Here is a 22,744-nt window from a genome sequence, read left to right as displayed (position 1 = left end):
CCTCCTTCCATTCATTTTTTTTTTTAACAACATCAGTAACTTAAGCTGTCTTAGTTACTGAGAGTTAATAGTTCAGTAAGACATCTGAGAAGCTATTTGTCCAGCCTCTGAATCCTAATCCTGTTCTACACACAGGGAATTCTGGGAAATACTCTTCTATATGATCAATATAGATCTCACATAGATCAAGATAGATTTCATATTATCAAAGGCTCTGACAAAACCAGTTACTTGCATTTTCAGATCCTTCCCTACCTTGTATGCACAGTGACTTAAGGGATAATAATTACCAGTTCACATCCTGAATTAAAGTCAGTGAGGGAAAGACCTCAAAAATTTAAGATTCAGTTTTTCCAGCAATATCCTTTTTGGCTGGGGTAGGGATAGCAGTGGCATTAATGACAATGTTCTGTTAATAGAAGGGGTGTCCCACTGGAATATTGCTGTGGTGTGAATTTTGCCTGACTTTTGATTAGTATCCTTTTGTTCTTGGAAATATTAGTTCTTGAGACTTTGTAACAGTTCATAGAGTCATTTAGTTTCCATTCAATAAAATAACTTTGTTTTAATCAAAGTCATTTTCTTTTGTTTGCAACTAAAATTTCCCACCATACATTCTTGGTCCCATAGAGATCATTGTGTAGAAGGCTAAGCAAACAAGCAGCATGAGAGAACTTCCATAATTTTTACAAGTGCCATATTTCATTCATCTACTCATTCATTTACCTATATAAATTAAGACAAGAGTAACATTGGTGCTATAGTTTGATGAACACAAACTTTAAATATGTAGAATCTGCAAGAATGACAGAATAATAGGCAGTTTGGAGTGACCACAGCAAAGACTTTTTGTAAACTGCAATAGAAGATGACACTAATAATGTGAGATGGGATACAGCCTTGTGAGTCTTTGCATGGAATGTTTGTATCCCAGAAATGAAGACAGTCAAATCAAAGCTTTTGTGTTGAGAAGAAAAATATAATCACCTAGGTCCAGCTTACACATTTATTCATCAAAATATTTTTAAAACTTTTGACCATATGTTTTACTTTTAATCAAAGTATAACATACATTTTGATAAGGGGACACATTAGAAATGTGCAACTTCATGAATTAAGTGAATTTCATGACTGAATGAACACACTCCGCTAACCAGATACCACCTCAACATCCTGAAGTCCCATGAGTCCCTCTAGTGTAATCTCTCCTGATTTTTAAAGCACAGATTATTTTCTCAAACATTCTACAATTAAGCTAGATGGTTTGTACTTGTTGTCTCTGTGCTATCAACATTATGTTTGTAAGATCAGTATTGTAGTTTGTTCTTTCTCATATCTTTATATACTATAATTATATTATTATCCATGGTACTATTTTGAATGGAGCTACTATGAATATTTTTACTTGTTATTAGATGTAATAAGTATGCAGAAATGTTTTAAACAACAATAGAATAAGTTTAGGTTGAAGTCTTTATCTAAATATTCTGATATTCATAAATTATATATTTAACCCTGATATCTGCAGCAATTACATATGAAGATATCAAAATATACAATTCACTAAATGTTTTGTGATAAAAAATAGTGATTATTACATTCATGTACTTAAACAGCTTTGAAAATTTATACAAAATTAAATTTATAATTTATTTATCATTGAACTAAGTTGACTTATAAAATTAGTATATTCTTCTATTCTACTGGTTTCATTGAATTTTATCTAAATTATGTTGGTGACATAATTGTTAGGAATGAACTAGGATAACTTGCTCTCTTTTAAATCCAGGGACATTGAGGGGGAAAATAAAAATTGAACCCTTAAATATTATGGTTTAGTGACTAATCTACCCTACTTTAGGAAAAAAAAAAGAACACAAACACGCAAAGCATAAATACTATTCCTTAACATGTCCTTGAACTCTAAATTGTCCTTCATATATTTAACCTTTCAACATTAACATTTTGCTGTAGTCACTTTACCAAGAATAAGTTTCTACCTAAAAATAATTTTAGCATGCAGTTTCACTTCTGACACATAAAGAGCTTATAAACCACTACTCTATGTTTATAATAAACTGCCAAATTGAAAATCATTAAGTTTTCTTGGAATTAGAGAACTGACATTGCAGGGATAAGTTCCATCCTGAACTCTAGAGAGACTGCTGAACTTAGATTAACAGCCAAACCATACTTAGTTGGAACAGAAGCCATTGGAGCCATAAACACATAGATGGTATTTTGAATGATGGCTGGTGACTGAATGTGGACTAGAATGAGAAAGTGAGGTTTGTGGTATATTGGGGAGAGCATTCTTTGAGTTTTTTCCTTAAGAAAATGAACCAGTTTCTCACAGCCTATTATTCTGTCATTCTTTCAGATTCTACATATTTAAAGTTTGTGTTCATCAAACTATAGCACCGATGTTACTCTTGTCTTGATTCAGATAGGTAAATGAATGACTAAATGCAAAGAATGATTTCCTCCTAGCCATGGCAATGGGAGGAGAAGAGGATACATTCTCAAACATATTCAGACAATTCACCCCTAATATAAACTCTCCAAGGAGGATTTTGACAGAGCGCAATTATGAAATTTTATCCTACATTGGGGAAAATAATTGCTCATCACTTCCTGACCATTTGGGCTCTTAGTCTCACTTAAAGGCCATTATCACAGGAGTAAAAGTAAATTGTGAAAGTTGCAATCAGGGAAGGGAGCAGAACACACAGAAACAAAGAACATACACCTCTGTACCTGTGATGAGGGGAAGGACAGAAATGCATCTGAGGCCACTATCTCAAGATATAGGCATAGTAAACAACTGGACAGATCACCTAACACTCTGTTTAAATAGTTGAAGTGAATAAAATACTAACTTCTAATTCTTAATTAAGTAAAATTATTCTTTTATAGTGACAGGAAAAGTAAGGATTTTCATGGACAAACACAAACTGAGGGAATTCATTTCCACATACATATTTTGCAGGTATGCAATTTTGGATTTGAAGTTCTCCAAATTCTAATTTGAAGTTCTCCAAAAGGACAAAATGGTGCAGGTAAGAAACTACCACACTAGTTAGATATGGGTGGTATATAATGACTTTTTTCCATCTAAGAATAAAGTATGAAAAGTGTTGGGGGGATTAGAAATTTTACAATAGAGAAACCAAACATTGTCTCCAGAAGGTGATCAAAGTTAACATCTACAATGATGACATGTTTAGTATGTATATGATGTAATGAGAACACATTATAACTACCTCCTAAAAGCCAGTAAGCCCCATCTAATTATAGAAAACAAGTAGGTAAACCCAAAATTGAAGGGCATTTTATAAAATACCTGATAAGTTCCCCTTAAAAGGTCATAAAACAAGATCTCAAAACACCGGAAGTCTAAGAAACTGACACATGGTTCAGAAATAACCCAGAAGACATGATGTCCAAGGAGACAGGACAGCTAAATGAATACAGTATTTATGATAGGATACTGGAACAAAAAAAGGATACTGGAACAGAAAAAAAACATTAGGTAAAATCAAAGGAAATATGAATAAAGCATGAATTTTAGTTAATAATGATGTATCATTATTGGTTCACTAATTGCAACAAATATACTATACTCATGTACGATACAGGAAATAAGTGTATTCTTACTCATGTAAGAATACAGGAAATGAGTGTATTCCGTCAGGGCTCTCTGCATTAGCTTTATAACTGTTCTATATATCTAAAGCTATTCTAACATTTAAAAGGTTATTTTGTCAAACAAAGGAAAAACAAAACAGTTCCAATGATTTTGCATGTATTAGTCTATGGACACTTACACTATCTCTTTTGGATTCAGAGCTGCATTAAATTCTTAACTGTAGGAATAAGTCCTTTTTCTAAGTATAAGAATTAAAAGATTATCACCCCAAAATAGATGACTGGATCAAGAAGATGTGGTACATATACACTATGGAATATTACTCAGCATTCAAAAAAGATAAACACATGTAATTTGCAGCAACATGGATGGAGCTGGAAGGGATCATGCCCAGTGAAATAAGCCAGAAAGGAAAAGAAAAATACTGAATGGTCTCACTCATAGCAGGAATCTAGAAAAATTAAATAAGGGACCAGGAAAAAGAATAACTATAAGAAAATATCAAAATCAACAAACAACTATGAACCACAGACACTCTATGGGGGGTGGGGGGCGGGGAAAGGAGGGCTTGGGGTCAAAATAAGGGGTTGTAATTGTATGGGGAATATAAAAATAAAATTTAAATAAAAAAAGAATTAAAAGATTATCTAAGAATCTTTTATAAATAAGTATTTTCTTTTTAAATCCTTCTAATTGCATAGATACAGTTAAAAATAAAAGTTGGAAGTATGGGTCTCCCTGGTGGTGCAGTGGTTGAGCGCTGGGCTGTGAAGCTGCCCACAGCCTCTGCAGTACTGGTTCAATCCCCAGCCAACTGGCAAGGGTCCCACATGGCCTGCAGACCTCTCCTGCCCTGCCCGCTGCTCCCCTCAGCAGTGTGTTCCATGAGTCTGCCTGTTCTGTTCCCCACTCTGGTGAATTCTCTCACCCTCCCATGCTTCTGACTGTACCCAGCACTTGTATAGATAAATAAATAAATCTTAAAAAAAAAGTTGGAATTGTATTTTAACATTAAATGTGAAATAGTAATAAAATCAGCTACTATCAGATGCACTAAATGCACTATATTTTATTTTTAAATTACTCAGTAAAGATGTTTTATAACTTAAAATATAGATTTATTTAGCATCTCTTTGAGGAAATTAAACATTCCATTTTATCTGAAATAGTTTTAGCTTAGAGATTCCTAAATAAGTATCAAACACCATAACCAGACTTTGAAATGGGGGGATAACAAACCTGGCTTATGTGCATAAGAAAGAATTTTTTTCCATGAACATGATAGAAGATTATTTTGGTCTTTATTAAAGAAACAGCCATAAGGTCGAGGTCTTTAATCCACATGTAGCTACAACTGAACAAAGGCTACTTTTTGTAATATTGATTAGCAGGGTATTTTATAGATTGTTACTCAGGTAAGCATTCTGCAAATTCTCACAACTGGCATGGGAAGAACTGTAATTTATGGACAAAGAATCTGTGTGATGCACTGATGTGCCACAGGGTACAATGCACTCTGAGTCAAAGTTACAGAAAAATTCTTTGGAAGTCAATTCTCTATGTATATGGCTTCTCCCAATTTTAGAACCTGGCCCAGTACTTATGCTTTTCATACAATCTATTGGGAGTTAATTAATTAGGGATTGAATGATATATTTTCCCTTCTCATGTAAGATCATATGTTTAAGTCCTAACCCCAAGTACCCAAGAATATGGCCTTATATGGAGATAGGACATTTACACAACTAATCAAGCTTATTATTGATCTAATGATAAAATGAGGCCTTTAGAATTGTCCCTAATTCACTGTCTGATGTTCTTGTGAAGGAAATTTGGACATGGAGATGGACATGCACAGTAGGAAGATGATGGGAAGACACAAGGAAAGCTAAGGACAGTAAGTATTGAAGTTTACTTCCACGAGCTGAAGAAAACAAGAATTGATGGCCTTCATCAGAATTAAGGAAAAGCCAAGGCAAAATTTTCCCCTACAGTTTTCAGAAGAGGCAATGCCCTGCCAACATCTTGAGTTCAGACTTCTAGTTTTCCAGAACTTGTAAGACAATCAATTTCTGTTATTTTTTAACCACCCAGTAGTTGGCAATTTCCTATAGCAGTGCTAGGAAATTAAAAACAAAGGAAACTTTTGATTATGTGATGTATGCTTAGACTTCTAAAAGTAATTTCACTTATCTTTCTACCTTATTTGCTTTAAGTACATACAGAATATATGCAATAATTTTATCAAAATTTCATCTAACTTATCCACACTCTTTTTTCTTTTATTTTCATGTGTCAGTGTATTTGCAAATTGATGGCTTTACATATCAATTCCAAATAATGTACACTTTTTCTATTATTTCAGATGTTTCTGAACTACAAGGAATATGTTACTCACCTTTTCTAGAAAGGCAAGGAATCACTTGATTCCTCTACATTAGTTTTCTTCAAAATATATCTTGTTTCCTAAACCCTTGCATCATTCTGTATCTCTGCAAAGTTTAGTTGAATAATGGAATGGAACTACTGAAGAATTCACAAAGGGAAAATAGTTTATGTGCTCAATTAATATGGGTGTATGCGCACATAACCAAGTACTTATGTGTGTTTGTTTCCATAAGTATATACACAGCAAATAACTGTACTTAAAGAAAAAGGTCAATAAAATATAACTTAGTTTGAAGGGTCTTACTACCTACATTCAGATAAAGTAGTACAGACATTTCTTGAATGCTATAAGTATTTCTGGGGCCACACATTTGCTGTTGAAAATACACATACAAATATTTCAAAGTTAGGTTTTGCTAGGTTTCTTCCTTTATTACACTATGATAGGGCAGCTTATGTAAGATGTACTACATTTTAAGAGATGGACTAATTATGCTCTCTTAATCAAAAAAAAAAGTGTTTTTCCTCCAAACTTAATCAGATAGTGCATTGTAGATTAATTCACAATTTGTTGCAACAACCTGACATATGAATTATCAGATTTATGATTTTTTAAATAAGGCTAATTACTTGTTTCACTGATACATATCTGATTTTAAATCCCTCACTTTACATTTTATTTTGTTAAGCTCTACTGCAATGATTTCCAAAAGTTATATCACTTGTATTTAAGTCCCTATAATCTCCTTAAGATCCTCCTTGGCAGTATCTAATGGAATTGCTAAGATTGTAGAAGATAGTCACTTCTACAGCATTTTAGTTAAGCCATTAAAAAGAAAATATATTTTCATAGCAAAAGCTTCTATTATGTTGCATCAAAACGAGATTCATGTAATTTTCATTTTAACTCAAAATACAGTACATGTGAATCTTTTATCCACTAATAAACATAATTTGATACTTGTGCTGTACATCACTTTAATTGCAACTCTATCTTTTATGCTAAAGACAACATCAAACTGTGGTAAGAGGACAATTTTTTCTTTCATGAGAGGTTTTAATTATGCACTTTCACAATTGTCTTTGTTGCTTAGTATTTGCCTTCCTTTCAAAACACAATACTCCAATTTATCAAGTAATCATTCTACCTGCTCTTTTATCTCTAATTTCACATATTCATCCAAATGCTTTAAAAATAATTATTTTGTGATGCATCTACATTTGTCTTACTTTCAAATAGGATCATTTATTTCTAAATGCTTTCAGTCTTACCTCTATCATTAGCAAGAAGTATGCAATTTCCAAAACACATCAAAATGTAAAGCACATTAGAGCTTTTATAGGATAAAGTTACGGAAATTCATAGAGTATGAGGAAAAAAATCTATGCCCTTTAATAGCCATTGTTTTAAATCTGACCACTGAGTTCCATATTTATATATATATGGATTAGAAAGTCTATGACAACTTTTTTTTTTCCTTTTTAGCATGTCTGAGGGAGAAGCAATCCATAATAGTTCATCTTTGAAGCCATTACAAATTAATTAGACCTCCTTTAGTCAATTCTTGTTAGCACTTGATATTGCAGCATTTTCATTATTTCTGAATTCTTATATCTGATCCCTCCACCTCCTACCCCCACACATGCACAGGAAAATGGACTTTAAATTATAATATTTCCCGGTGGGTCATTTTACAATCTATCATTGCCCATAAAATATGATGCAGACAACTGGTAGTACTGCCTCTTAATTGTTCTAATATTTCCTAAAATGATATTTCACTACTAGATGCTTCTTCATCCTTTACCTATGAAAAGGATATTTTTATAATGATACCTTCCTGTATTTTAAGGATATGCATAATTTTATGCATATCTGCAGCATTAGGTAAGTTATGTAGACTCTGACACAATCATCTCGTCAGTCAAGTGGAGATTATAACAGGACACAGATTAGAGAGATATTCTGTCAAGAAATAAGCACTAAATAGCTGTTGTCTTTTAGGTGTTCTTAAAGGCATTGAAATCAGCAAATCTTTTGCTGTTCTAGAGCTTACACTTTAGGAAACAACCAAGTGGGTGAAAGCAAACAACAGATAAAACATTAGGAATTATAATACTTGCAAAAGACTAAACATTAAGTAGTTAGAAAGTGAAATGGTAGGAAGATATTTAAATTGAATATGGTTGGCAAAGTCTTCTTTGTTCTAATGATAGTTGACCGGAGACCAAAATTGAGAGAATCATGAAGTATGTGAGTGATAGATAAGGAAGCTGCAAAGTCTGAGGAGTATGTTTGTGTTTCGAATTTCAGCTGAAGAGAGGTATGCCCCAAAATGTCTGGAGCAAGCTTTTCTAATAGGTGCCACACTGCTATGTGGAACTAAGGTTAACTGAGGCCCTGTGGGTCTCAAAAAAAGCTGTTATCATTAATTTAAAGAAAGATTACCCAGATTTAGGGTCTCTTCAGATATATACTTTATCAAAGAAACCTATCTTATGGCAGGACAAACTTCTTGAAAACTGGTTTTGTCTGAATCACTCTCCCCATATCACATGAACACCCCTTCTTTATCCTTGACACCCCAGGTCTCTATCCTATTCATATGTATGTAATTAAATTTATTCTTTTCCCCCCACTAATCAGTCTAATATCAATTTGTTTGCTTGATAAGTTCTAGAAAGAGAACCCACAGGGTGGAATAGCTTTCCCCCTGCACACCTTTACAGCAAAATGGCTATCATGGCTTCAGCTGAGTGAACAAAAATTATAATTAAAGTAGTAGATTTGAGAGGCTGGCATGAAGGAAGAAATCATGGAGCAAGTGACAGATTATGCTAGCCACCATATATAGACTAGCAGTTTAGCCTCAGAGAAACCATCACTGCAAGAACTTGAGTAGAGAAATAACAAAATCTCACCTATATATTTTAAGACTGGTTTAGGTATTTTTGAAGAATAGTCTGGTGACAAAAAGTGGTTGAATTAGCAAGTTCATTTAGGGTATATGCCCAGATTTGTTCTTGCACTGGGCCTCTTTACCTACTACCAACTCCCCAAGAAGCTATTCCTACCATTCTTTGTGGCTGACTCCATCCCATTCATCAAGTTTTGGTTGAAATATTATCTTGTCAGAAAATCCTTCCCAAAGCACCCTTACTAAACTATCCCTAAATACCCACTCTTTATAACATTATCCTAATGTATTTTTCTTCATAAATGTATCATAAAATAATTTATTTCTTATCTATTATTTCCTCCACTAGAGCAAGACTACTATCTATCACAGTTCTGTCATTGGATTCCTAAAATTATAACTGGTAGCAATTCACTTAATATTTCATGTGAAAGAAGCATTTGAGATAAACAGAATTCTTTTTCTTCAAAACAATCTATAATTTACTGCTAGCAAAGATTTTCTCCTTGTCCAAACCTTTGTCAGGTCTCTGAGTCCACTTTTCATTTGGCCTCATCTTTGGCCCACAGGCTTGGAAAATACTAGTGTTTCTACAGAACAACTCCATCCTCACAAGCTACTCAACATAAATATGCACCCATCTACATATACATTTTTAAACTTATTTGGAATTTACTAAATACTACCTTTATCTTTGAACATCCAAAACCTTAATGTAATTTAAAAATTTACCAAATCTAAAGTTTTCCACAGGACTCAGACATTGGATCTTTTTCCCCTAGGTGACATATACATATACATACACATACACACAGACACACACATGTATTTAAATTCAATTCTAGGAAATAGGGAACTCCTGAAGGCTTGGAATTCAGAGAGAACGAGGATTAATCTGTATTTATCTTACTATCTAGATAATTGCCTTGTATATTATAGGTTGTCAATATTAAAAAAAAAAAAGACTGAAAGGTAGAATCAGGTTTCATCTGTACTTCAAGATTTAATATTACAAACATGTATACAAGAGCTTAGAGTGGGAAAAATTAGAGGCAATAAAGATGGCCAGGAAGCTATTATAAAATTCAAGACAGATGCTACGAAATCATTGTGTTTCTTATTCTTAATGCAAAGCCTACTCTGTTCATATGCATAATCATCATTACTCTGTTAATAACAAATGCAGATTCAGTTTATTTCCTGAGTTTTAGTCTTTGCATATTTGGCATGTTGTTCTGATACCTGAGGTAGAATTTGCTGGGTACACTGAGTTCATATATCATTTCAGTTATTTTAAACTTCTCCATTAATACCACCAATGAGCCATACCTAATGCCAGAGACAAAACAAGATCACCAAAGAGCACTTACTCAATCACTGTCAAAGTCATTCTTACTAGAACTTTTTTGCTTCAATAGATAGGTGAATGTCCCTAAGTAAATACTAAATGACAAGTTAATGTAGAAAAAAATTGGAGATAGAGTGAAAAAAGTTGTCATCGTACAAGATTAAACCAAATACTTCTTATGTAGCATGTTTCTGCTTTAAATAGTTTCTTATTCTGTTCAAATCATTCTTTTAAAATTCAGTTCACATTCTGTCTCTTAAGGTTTCTTTCCAAGTATCTCCTTTTATGATGCACCTTTTCCTCAACTTACTTAAAAAGTCTTACTTAGTACCTGCTGCAAGTCAGCTACTATTTCACCTTCTGGACATGAGCAGTGAACAAAATAGACCAAGAATCTAATATCACAGAACTTAGATTTTAGGATAAAAGGAAGACCAATAAGCAATTGAAGAAATTTGTCAAGTAGGGTAAAAGCTATGGACAAAACATAAAAAACAGTAATTGGGTAAACTTTATGTGATTAATACTTGTGTCTTTGTAAGGAAAAACATGGTGAATTATAACAAAAAGTTGGATTCAATGTCTGATGTTTTACTGCTCACAACTTTTTTTTATTATATATTTCTTACATCATTTTTCATTTTTGAACAATATATGCATTTTCATCTTGGTTACAGTCCCCATACAATTCCCACCACCCTTGTTTTGAAACTACTCCCTTCTCTTCCTCCCCCCGGTGTGTGTCCCTGGTTTATAGTTGCTTGTTGATTTTGATTTTTACTTTATTATAATTAGCCTTTTTCCTAGTCTCTTATTTAAGTTTTCTAAATTCCTGCTATGAGTGAGACCATCTGGTATTTTTCTTTTTCTTTCTGGCTGATTTCACTGAGCATGATCCCATCTAACTCCATCCATGTTGCTGTAAATGACATGAGTTTATCTTTTTTGATTGCTGAGTAATATTCCATTCTGTATATGTACCACATCTTCTTGATCCAGTCATCTATTTTGGGGCATTTGGGTTGTTTTAATAGCTTACCTATTGTAAATAGTGCTGCGACAAACATAGGGGTGAAGGTGGTCTTTGGAATTATTTTTTCTGTGTCCTTTGGGTAAATATCTAGGAGTGAAATTGCTGGATCATATGGAAGCTCCATCTTTAGCAGATTGAGGAGCCTCTCTGCATAGTGATTGGACCAGTTTGCACACCATAAAATACATAGAAGGAAATATATACAAAACACTACATGACATACACTTCAGTAACATCTTTAAAGACACATCACCCAAAGCAGTGATAGTGAAGGCAAAGATAAACAGATAGGACTACATCAAATTAAAGAGCTTCTGCACAGCAAAAGCTACAGAAAACAAAAATAAACACCCCACTAATTGGGAGAAAATTTTTGCACACAACACTAATGATAAAGGACTGATAACAAAAATCTACAAAGAGCTGATGAGACTCAACAAAAACAAAGTAAATAACCCAGTCAAAAAAATGGGCAGAAGAGCTGAAAATTCTCCAAAGAGGAAATGCAAATGGCCAACAGGCATTTGAAAAAAATTGTTCAACATCACTTGTAATCAGGGAAATGCAAATCAAAACTACAATGAGATACCAGTGAGAATGGCACATATTAAAAAAAAAAACAAAAAAAAAAAACCTAGCAACAACAAATGTTGGTGAGGATGTGGAGAAAAAGGAACTCTCCTGCACTGTTGGTGAAAGTGCTCATAACCTTAAACCTTCCTCCCTTCTCCCCTCTGTTCCACCTCTGAGCAAGCTAATGAGGCATCATAGATTTACTTTATTTGGCATCAGTGGTAGTTGGAAGCCCATGATATCATGCAAGAACCCCACTCCTTAAACCTCCATAAAAATCCTGCACCCATTTCCTTCCCTGCTTTCTCAATTCACTTGCACACCCACTGGGAGGATTGCCTTTCTTGCCTCAGAAAGCATCATTATCCTTTCTGTGTGGTGCCATCAATTTTGACATCCAAATCAAACATTTGTTGAGGGGTTCATGCTGATATTGTGTTATGATTGCAACACCTGTAAATATAGGTGAGGTGAAATATAAACAAAGATGCAAAAACATGAACTGCCCTTGCGTTCGGGTGAACTGAAAGTTCAATTTTACTAGAATAAACATTATGAAGTGTAAAGTGGTAGAAAAGAGACTAGGGAAAATGGTAGAAGTTTTGTGACTATGGCATGATATATTCTTTGGAAGACTCTTAATCCATGTAGTAGGATTAAGGGAGCACAGGGCTTACACTCATATAAACCTAGAATGGAAACTAAATTAGTGACATGGGTAAGAGTCAAGAACACTTATTGAGGGCCTCCCCGGTGGCGCAGCGGTTGAGCGCTGGGTTGCGAAGCTGCCCGCGGCCTCTGTGGCGCCGGTTCGATCCCCAGCTGCTCCCCGGCCACCAGAGGAGGGTCCCACATGGCGTGCAGACCTCTCCTGCCGCCCGCTGCTCCCCTCAGCAGTGTACTTCGGTCCTTCTGCCTGCTCTGCTCCCCGCTCTGGCTCTGGTGAATTCTCTCACCCTCCCGCGCTTCTGACTGTACCCAGTGCATGTATAAACAAAACAAACAAACAAACCAGCAAACAAATAAATAAAGCATGCCTCTATAAAAAAAAAAAAAAAAAAAAAAAAAAAGAACACTTATTGAGAGTCAGTGTCCCTAACAGTTATGTTCTATCCAAACTTCTATTATTCATGACATTTTCCACAATGCAGTCAGAGTGATTTTGCAAAATGCACACAGTTGATGCAAGTTTCTTGATAAAACCATATAAATAGTTATTTCTGGTTTATAGCAAACACATAATCGAACAAACACTAACTATTCATGCCCTACATACATGGGAGGAAACCAGGAAATTATATTGCTGTAAGAACCAAGTTTGCTATTCTTAGAGTTTATTTCTATGATAATATTCGTTCATGGTGATGCATAAATGGCATACACAATATATGAACTATATCAGAAATTTATTATAAGAATAATCATTTTTCATTTGGCTTCACCAATTAACAAGTGTTTTTTGTGCCTTTTCTCCAATGATTAAATGATTATTTCACTAATGGTTATTTTAGTATTTTTGGCTCTCTTTTCTCTCTAATCTTCAGTTTTATTAGGCTATTTATGCCTGATTTTTTACATGGAGTTATTTTCCTCTATTCTATTTTGTTTATATTCTGTATCTTACTCATTGGTGATTTAGCTGAAGCAGACATTACATTAAAGCTATATATAACCAAAAGTAAACATTCATTCATTATTATAGTCTCAGTTAAATTCTTTTTTTTTTAAACCCAGGTTCTTTTTTTTTTTAAGATTTATTTATTAATACAAGCACTGGGTACAGTCAGAAGCGCTGGAGGGTGAGAGAATTCACCAGAGTCAGAGCGGAGAGCAAAGCAGGCAGACTGACTGACGAAGCACACTGCTGAGGGGATCAGCGGGTGGCTGGAGAGGTCTGAGCGCGATGTGAGACCCTTGCCCAGTGGCCGGGCATCGAACCAGCGCTGCAGAGGCTGCGGGCAGCTTCGCAGCCCAGCGCTCAACCACTGTGCCACCAGGGGAGGCCCTCAGTTAAATTCTTAAAGTAATACTTGTCAACATTCCAAGAGAGGTCTTGGTATTTGTTAAAAAAGTAATATTACAGTCTTTCAAAACAAGCATATTTTACCCCTTACACACATTTTATGATTCTATGAACTTGGTCATTATTATGGGCCAAATGTTTATGTCTCCCAAGTTTCATATGTTGGAACTCTACTTCCCAGTGTGATAGTATTAGGAGATAGGGATTTTAAAAATTAATTAGGAACAGATAAGTTATGAGGGTTGTTTCCTTGACTGAAGTTTGTGTCCTTATAAACATCAAGGGAATGCCTACTCTCTATTTTTAGTTGTGTGATGATATGAGGAACTAGCCAGGAAGCTGAATCTCCCCAGTCAGGTGACTTGATTTTGGATTTTTTCTCTAGAATTGTTAGAACTGAATGATTTTGATTAAGAAACATGCTATAAAATTATACTAGCAAAAAACTATGATGCATAAGTCTCTTGACCACTATAAGGGGAGGAATAGGCTGATCCTATAGTGCAGTGTCCAACAGAGGAAAGATCAACAAATCTAGGCTATATAGTGGACATTTCACTGTGTAATTACTACTTTTTCATTTCATCTGAAAATTATACTGCCAAATCCAGGAACATTTTATAATATTCAATTGGATTTTGATTCAATCAAACAAATACTGCCTTCCTATTATCTTCCAGGTACTTTCCAGTTGTATATGAATAATATAGTAATCATGACAGATAGTCCCTTTATACTCGATGAACATGTTAGAAATAATTTGCTATTAAAATTTCTTTAAATTCAAACAATGAAGTGAGGAATATGCCCCTAACCTCTTATCTACATTGTCCTATTTTATGACCATGCATGATGGGGAACAAATTGTTCTGAATGTCCAAGTCCAGACTATTTGCTCTGTCTAGACTAGACATCAATGCCACGCAGCCCACTGAAAATAGGGTGGAATATTTTCTAAAAGAAAGAGTGTCACTTAACAGGAGTAGTAATGCCACATTAAAATAAGCACAACAGCTATATTCCACCACTTCTGTGGATATCTGGAAATTTTCTTTCCAAACACTTCTTTGAAAAAAAAACATTCTCTTAACATTATGCAACTATTTTGAATAAAACTGAAAACTCACTCATTCTGTCCCGAGAGGAAGACAACACTCCTAGTTCCACATCCAGGATGATTAGCATTTCTTTCATTCAGGTCCAGATGGAGCTCATCACAGTCCAGTAATCTGTGGAGAAATGATAAATTTTACAAAACTCTCACACACCCACAACACAGTGCTGCAGGAGAACGACAATAAACATTGCCATTTGGAGTATGGTACAGGAAGAATCACAATGGTCTTTCTGGGTGAAGACAGCAAAGATTCATGTCCTGCAAAAGGAGTGAGCTCTGAATCAGCGAGTTTTGACAGACCAAGGCTTTGCTCTCAGTGTGAGTCTTTTATTCTACTGTCCACAGATAAAGTATTTGTAAGATGTTTTCTTCAGAGACTGCATTACTTTATTATGTGCTACTAACTTATTTAGGGGGATTAGGAACTTTCAGTGATTATTAATCAAGCCTGAGACATACTTAGATTTGGTCTCTGTCTTGCAATATATTTTTTTCAAATTATAGGTTGCATTCAAGTACTTGTTTCTTGAACACTGAGAATTCCTTTTGCTCAGAAAGTGTAATACATGATGGAGGGATTTTTTTTTTTTTAATAGCCTATCACCAAAAGCAGCAGTAGTGCAACAGTTTGATAAACATGTTAGATAAATGAATTAACACATTTCCTTGTTCAAGTTCTATCATCTGTGTCCACTAAATAGATCTTCAACTTGCTCATTTTTCTCTATCTCCCTCAAGTCACCATAATCTACTGTGTCAGCCTACTAAATGGATCCTCTTCTGAAAGCCTTGTTCCATTCCTTTCTATTATACACCAACAGCATAACTGCGGTTTTAAAATACAGATCATGCTTATGCCTATGTCATCTTTAAGAATTTCCCATTCCTTTTTAGGATCAAATTTAAAGTTTCTAGGGGCCTCCTGGTGGCACAGCAGTTGAGCGCTGGGTTGCGAAGCTGCCCGCAGTCTCTGCAGACTGGTTCGATCCCCGGCTGCTCCCGGGCCACCGGAGGAGGGTCCCACATGGCGCACAGACCTCCCCTGCAGCCCGCTGCTCCCCTCAGCAGTGTACTTCGGTCCTTCTGCCTGCTCTGCTCCCCGCTCTGGCTCTGGTGAATTCTCTCACCCTCCTGAGCTTCTGACTGTACCCAGTGCTTGTATAAATAAATAAATAAATCTTTAAAAAAAAAAATAAAGTTTCTACCATCATAGCCTGGTTTCTGTTTCCTCTCTATCTCTGTGCTTCTAATCCAACGGCCTCCCTCTCTCCCCTGTTCTCTAGATTGTAGCTATTCTGAACTTCTTCCAGTTTAGTAAATATTCCAAACATTTTAAGTTTATTCTTTTCATTTTCTCTTCATTCTGTGTAAAATCTCACTTTTGATCCATCATTCTGTACTTTATCTGGCAAGTTTCTGGTTGTGCTGAAACATTAGGGGGCTTCTGACAAGCTTTAAGTTAAATTCCCTTGGTAATGAACCCTTAAACTCAATTTATTAGCACACATCCCTTTTGTAATTACTTGCTGAGTGTCTGCACAGCAGACATCTGTTGTGTAAGCCTGCACAATGCCACTTTTAGAACAGAGTCCTCCTTCCCATTTGGGAGTCATTCATTCTGCTGACATTTTCATACATGGAGGGTGCCCTGCTCCCTTTACTGGGTATGCGAATGACTCAGACTTGGCATTGAGACTCTGCTTTCCCCTCTATATCTTAGTTTAATGGCAGAAAACAGGCCTCCCACCTCAGAACAATAGCACTATATTGCTTCCAAATATGGTTTCATAAAATAGACACTTATTTTTATTTGGAGGCTTTGGACAGGCCATCTGATTTATCAAACATTTCTAGGGCCCCCCTAAAAAAGAAAGGGTGCTCCTAATATAAATTCCAATATTTGAAATGTTAAAACAGATAATGTCATTTTAAAATTACTTGATACTTTTTAACTTCTACTTGATAAGTTTTCAGAAAAAAGACAGGATCCCATCTCTTTGCAGCTAACTCTTATATTTAAGTCTCCAGTACCTGAAGTAGTACTGGACAAAAAAGTTACTAAGTCTATATTTTTATCTTAAAAACAAAATGAACAGCTTAGAAGTTTCCTTTTAAAACTTTCTTATAGTCAGAGCAGTAAAACTCATTTTAGATTTTTTTTTTATTCAGACCTCATACAGATATTTTAGTTAAAATCCTAGAAAATGTATCCAGTACAGGAAAAGATTAAGGTATTTTGAGAAATGAGGAATATCCATTTAACTGCTTTAATCAATATCTTTATTTTCCAGGCTAGAATATATTGATGAAAGCTTTTGTAAAATGAATTGACGAGCTTCATGGTTTCAGATTCATCATTAATTTCATGATTTCTCATTTATCACAGCAAGTTTGTTTCATGCCATTTTCTATATTCTTGTAGGAAAGGCAATTCATTTAATTTTGCTGCTGTTTTAAAATACAGTTCTACTGAAGATAGCTGGAATGTTTATTCAAATATTGGTTATATAATATCCTTGACAAATAGATATAGAGGTCAAAAAGAAGACAGAAACTAGGAATTCATTTCTCAAATTGTCTTTCAAATACCCAGGAACATATTCATACAGGGGAAAAATAAAACTAATTTCTGTAGCAGCTCTAAAAAATATAAATGGTTATTGTGCCCAATGACAAATGAGTGAATTAAAAAGATAGTACATACATGCTGTAATGTTACTCAGTTACAAAAAATGATGAAATTTTGCCATTTGCAACAACATGGTTGGAACTGGAGGAAATTATTCTGAGTGAAATGTCAGGAGAAATACACATACCAAATTATTTGTACTGACCTGACCGGGTCCTTTTGCTCCCCACGCAGAAATTCAAAAGCTGAACCATAAGAACTTCTGCAAAGGAAGTTTTTATCCCTCTGGTAGCAACATCACAGAGAGTAAGGCAGAGCTGAACACTCACAATCTCACTGAGTCTGTTTTAAAGGGTATATAGAAGGTGGTGCTAGCGACTTCTCGTGCAGACTCACAGAGGCCCCAGCTGCTCTAGCTAACCCGACAGCTGTGGATAGTTTCGCTCTGGAATGCTTCTTTGTTTTTCAATTGGGTTATGAGCCCTCCTAGAAGGTTGTTATGAGGAGCAGGTATTGACAATTATCTATTCAAAATGGCAGTGTTTGGGAGAGAGGTTAGCAACTCCATCTTTGACTGTTACAATTTCACTCAAATATGGAATATAAAGACATAAAACAAACAAAAACAACAACATAAACCAGGCAAAACTAAACAAAACAGCCTCTAGAAATCTGACTGTAGAATTGCAATTACCAGAAGCAGAAGGCAGGGATGTGGCATCAAGGGAACAAGGGGGCTCAATGGACTAGCGGTGGATTGTGGGGTGTGGTGCCGTGACTACATCTACCAAAATGTTGGCAGAAAGGTCAGGGAGAATCAGAGGATCTCAACCCCGGGTCCAGTTTCTTGACACTGTTTCAGGGAGGAATTCAAGTTCAGTCAGACTGTTATACAGGATATATTGCAAAGTTATTACACAGTATAGGGTAAGTAAAGTATCAGGCTCTTCTGCTCTCCAGCCATTACGATTGATGATGGAACCCTATGTTCCTGAAAGCATGCCTGATGGTGGCCATTTGGAGTGGGGTGTGGGCATGCGTAAGTGGGTACACCTGGGCTAAGACGGGCTTATAAGGGGTCTTATAAGGGTGTTGTCACAGGGATGCCAGCAGAGCGAAAAGAGCAGACCACCAGAAGAAGGACCAGAAAAGGAAGCAGAGGCCACGAGAGAACACTGAAGAGCCCAGAAAGAGTGAACACTCGCTGGGGGCTGGGAGGCTGGCAGGCCTGCCTGCTGTGTACCTGGTAAATGCTTGCCTGAAAAAGCCACTGAGGGGTCCAGGACTCCTCCTTTACCTGTCTGCTCCAATCATAGAAATCCTGCTCTGGCCCCTTCTGCTGCTACACACGCTTTCATGCATACGTGCTCGGAGAGGAGTCTCACCTGTCAAAGTTTGGGGGCTGTGCTTTCATGAGCGGGGTAAATGAGTATGTGGAATATTCCTGGACTTCCTTGGAAAAGGGTGAAGATTTCCCAGAATTTAATTTTCACCCATTTTTGTGGCCATGTATGTTCATGCTGGGAAGTGTCATAGATACAGTATTAGTAAGTTTACAAATAATATAAAGAATGTCTTACCATGAATTTAGTGTGATGCCCTGTGCAGAAAAATAAGCAAAATAAAACCAGTAACTCATTCTTGGTTTAGCGTGCTTAAAAATAATGACTTGCTATATAATTAATACAAAAACTGTCTTCATGTTGTAAACAAATAAAATGTTTGTAAAATAGGTGACATATTGAGCCTACCCAGTGGCGTAGCAGTTGAGCACTGGGTTGCGAAGCTGCCCGCAGCCTCTGCAGCGCCGGTTCAATTCCCAGCTGCTCCCCGGCCACCGGAGGAGGGTCCCGCATGGCGCGCAGACCTCTCCTGCCGCCCGCTGCTCCCCTCAGCAGTGTACTTCAGTCCTTCTGCCTGCTCTGCTCCCGGCTCTGGCTCCGGTGAATTTTCTCACGCTCCCGCGCTTCTGACTGTACCCAGTGCTTGTATAAATCAATCAGTCAATCAATCTTGTATAAATAAATAAATAAATAAATCTTTAAAAAAAATAGGTGACATATTTTTGTAACATGCCCTTATATACTCCAGGTGCCAGTGCTTTGATAGAAAATAAGTAACCTTGAACAAATGGGATGTAAGGTGTGTCTAAAATACCTTTGGTTATAAGATAAAAAGGCCTATTTACCAGTGAATATCAGGCACAACCAACGTTGGCTTCAGCATCAGCTCAGAATATGTTGATAGTTTTCCAAGATTGGAATGACGCTATCAGAGAATAAACAACTCCTTGGCAGATCAGGTGGAAGTTATCAGCAAACAGTGGCCAGTAGACACCAGCTGGGAGAAAACAGTTTTCCAAAGGAGGACAGAGATAGACCCAGTCAGTACCTGTAATACCACAGCCTGTGCCATACACTCCTCTCCCCTCTTTCTTCTCTTAGTGCGCTAACATAGCTACTTAATTGCTGAATTAACTGAATTGCTTAATTGATTTGATGGCTCAAAAGGCTTGTTGAATGAGAATAAATGTGTATTATGATGGCTTATGGTTTTTTTGAATACTTCTTCCAGTTGCCTGAACTGTGTCTTTTTTATAATCACAGTCAAAGATTAGATTTTTATTATGAGGAGTTTTATATCTATTTGGACCTTAGTGCACAATATATGAAAAACTGGGAGTGATAAAATTGAAGAAAAATTGCATAAAATTGTCAATGCTAAAAATTATATCAAACAATCTTGGCTTGAATGAAATCATCCAAATAGTATTGTCTCTGTGATGAGAACTTGAACTTAATTTTTAATTTTCTCTGACATTCTATATTAAAAAATAGTATTGCAATTGCCATTTCAATGCAAAAGATTATATAATTGTGTGTATGTAATTTTATTCCATCTCTAATTAAATAACATGTTCATAATTTAAGTATATAACTAGTATGGTTTTGATTGAGTTTTAACACTATCATAATAAGCTGTGCTATGATAAAAAAAATGTGCCATACTGACTCTTAGAATGAGAAAGGCAACTTGAAGCTACTGTGTTCTGACTGATGGTACAGGTTTGGTGTAGGGTAAGGTCAAAGTATCAGGCTTTACTGCCCTTCCGCCATTAGGATAGATGTGGGAACGCTGTGGTCCTGAATGCATGCCTGATGGCGGGCACCTGAAGAGGGGACACCTGGGCTGAGAGACTGAGTTAATAAGGGCGGCGTCGCGGGGACAGCCAGCAAAACCAAGAACGAACAGAAGCCGAGAGAAGAAGAAGCAGAGAGCTCAGAGTGAGGATTTGCTGGGGGCTGGGAGGACTGCCAGCCTCCCGGCCCCCCAGCACCCCTGCCTGCCATGTGCCTGGTAAATCTAAATAAAAGACCAGCAAAAGCCACTGAGGACTCTGACTCCTCCTTTACCCGGTCTGCTGGGTCAGAAAACTTGCTCAGTGGCCCATTCTGCCCCTACATTTGGATTTGTATTAAGAAATTTGAATAGTATAAGAGTAAAAAAATGTATTAAACATGGACAGATATGATTTATAGAAACTGTAGTTAAAGCATGTTAAGGATGACTGGTGTAATTTTATATTATAATATTAAATGTGTACATTAATATAGAGCTGAAGAAAAAATAGACTTAATATCAGCCTGCTTGTTGGTATAATTTCAAATGCCAATTCATTAATTGAGCTTTTTGATGCTTCTAGTATAATAAAACTGTTTTAGTAAGTACAAGTGCTAGTCTCTAAGGGATAATTTAATTTTCACAAACATCTTTAAAATCAGTTTTTTTTTTAATATTTATTTATTTATTTATACAAGTACTGGGTATAGTCAGAAGTGCGGGAGGGTGAGAGAATTCATCAGAGCCAGAGTGGGGAGCAGAACAGGCAAAAGGACTGAAGTACACTGCTGAGGGGAGCAGCGGGCACGGCAGGAAAGGTCTGCGCGCCATGTGGGACCCTCGCCGGTGGCCGGGGATCGAACCAGCGCTGCAGAGGCTGCAGGCAGCTTCGCAGCCCAGCGCTCAACTGCTGCGCCACCAGGGGAGGCCCCAGTTTATAAATTTAATCATCATAATTTTACCTATGTATGCTTACAATAGAGACAAGTGATCTACTTTAGACAGAGTATAATTTTATAATAAATGAATTATAAAGCATTAAACTTTATATTTTTGAACACTGCTCTTTCTTTTTGATTCCTTCATATCCTATTTGATTTGTTTGCTTATCGGTAATCTTATTTGTAACCTAATGTAGTAATCCTGAAACCAAGCTCCCTATATTCTAGAATCAGATTTTCTGACAGTCAAACAACGTGCAGTTCTTAATGAATGAAGGGTAGTGTATTGTTTTACTGGGGCTGTCATACTATAACACTATACAAACAACGGAAATTCATTTTCTCTGTTCTGGAGGCCAGTGGTCCAAGATCAAGGTGTCACCAATCCTGGTTTCTTCTATAACCTCTTTTCTTGGCTTGCAGTTTGCCACCTTTTTGCAGTAACCTCCTATGGTCATTCTTTGTCCTAATCCTAATCTTTTCTTAAGAGCACTTCATTCAAATTGTATCAGGGTATGTCCCTATGGCCTCATTTTAACTTATTTACCACTTTGAAGGACCTATTTCCAAATACAGTTATATTCTGAGGTGCTGGTGACTAGGACTACAACACAGACTTCAGGGGAAAACAGTTTTGTCCCTTACAAACAGGGTGACTCGCATTGCCAGATATGCCTATCCCAATTCATTTCTATTTCCTACTTTAATAGGCCTTCAATAAAAACTTGACAAGAAAACAAATGATCCCCACGTGTATACTACTTTTAAATGTGAGTCAAAATAGCAAACTCTCGCATAGAGTTCATAATCTATGCTTTAAACATGGTGGTTCTTATTTTACTATCAATCTGTTACTAGTGAAAATTAACATTAGATTCCTGTTTTTATTCTGGCCCCTAATCTTTGAGAAAATATATTATCTTTCATAAATCTAAAATATTAGTTTCTTTTTTATATTTTCGTAAGCATTATTTTAAGAATTGCTTTTTCTTTTGCATCCTTCTG

General features: G+C 36.0%; 1 long non-coding RNA gene across 1 annotated transcript in view; it reads right to left on the bottom strand.

The window, feature by feature from the left end:
• LOC129144714 (uncharacterized) overlaps nt 1-17,977 on the bottom strand; it is a 153,045-nt gene extending 135,068 nt beyond the window's left edge. Inside the window, exons 1-2 of the long non-coding RNA XR_008549177.1 lie at nt 17,884-17,977; nt 15,060-15,161 (exon numbers count right to left, since the gene is read on the bottom strand). This is a non-coding gene — a long non-coding RNA (uncharacterized LOC129144714). The remainder of the gene's footprint in view (nt 1-15,059; nt 15,162-17,883) is intronic.
• Nucleotides 17,978-22,744: the final 4,767 nt, after the last annotated feature.

This window comes from Talpa occidentalis, unplaced genomic scaffold (genome assembly GCF_014898055.3).
Source record: "Talpa occidentalis isolate TD23 unplaced genomic scaffold, MPIMG_talOcc4v2.1 talOcc4.6, whole genome shotgun sequence".
NCBI classification, from domain to species: Eukaryota; Metazoa; Chordata; class Mammalia; order Eulipotyphla; family Talpidae; genus Talpa; species Talpa occidentalis.
The sequence above is the reverse complement of the archived record's forward strand: the minus strand, read 5'-3'. Positions and strand labels throughout refer to the sequence as shown.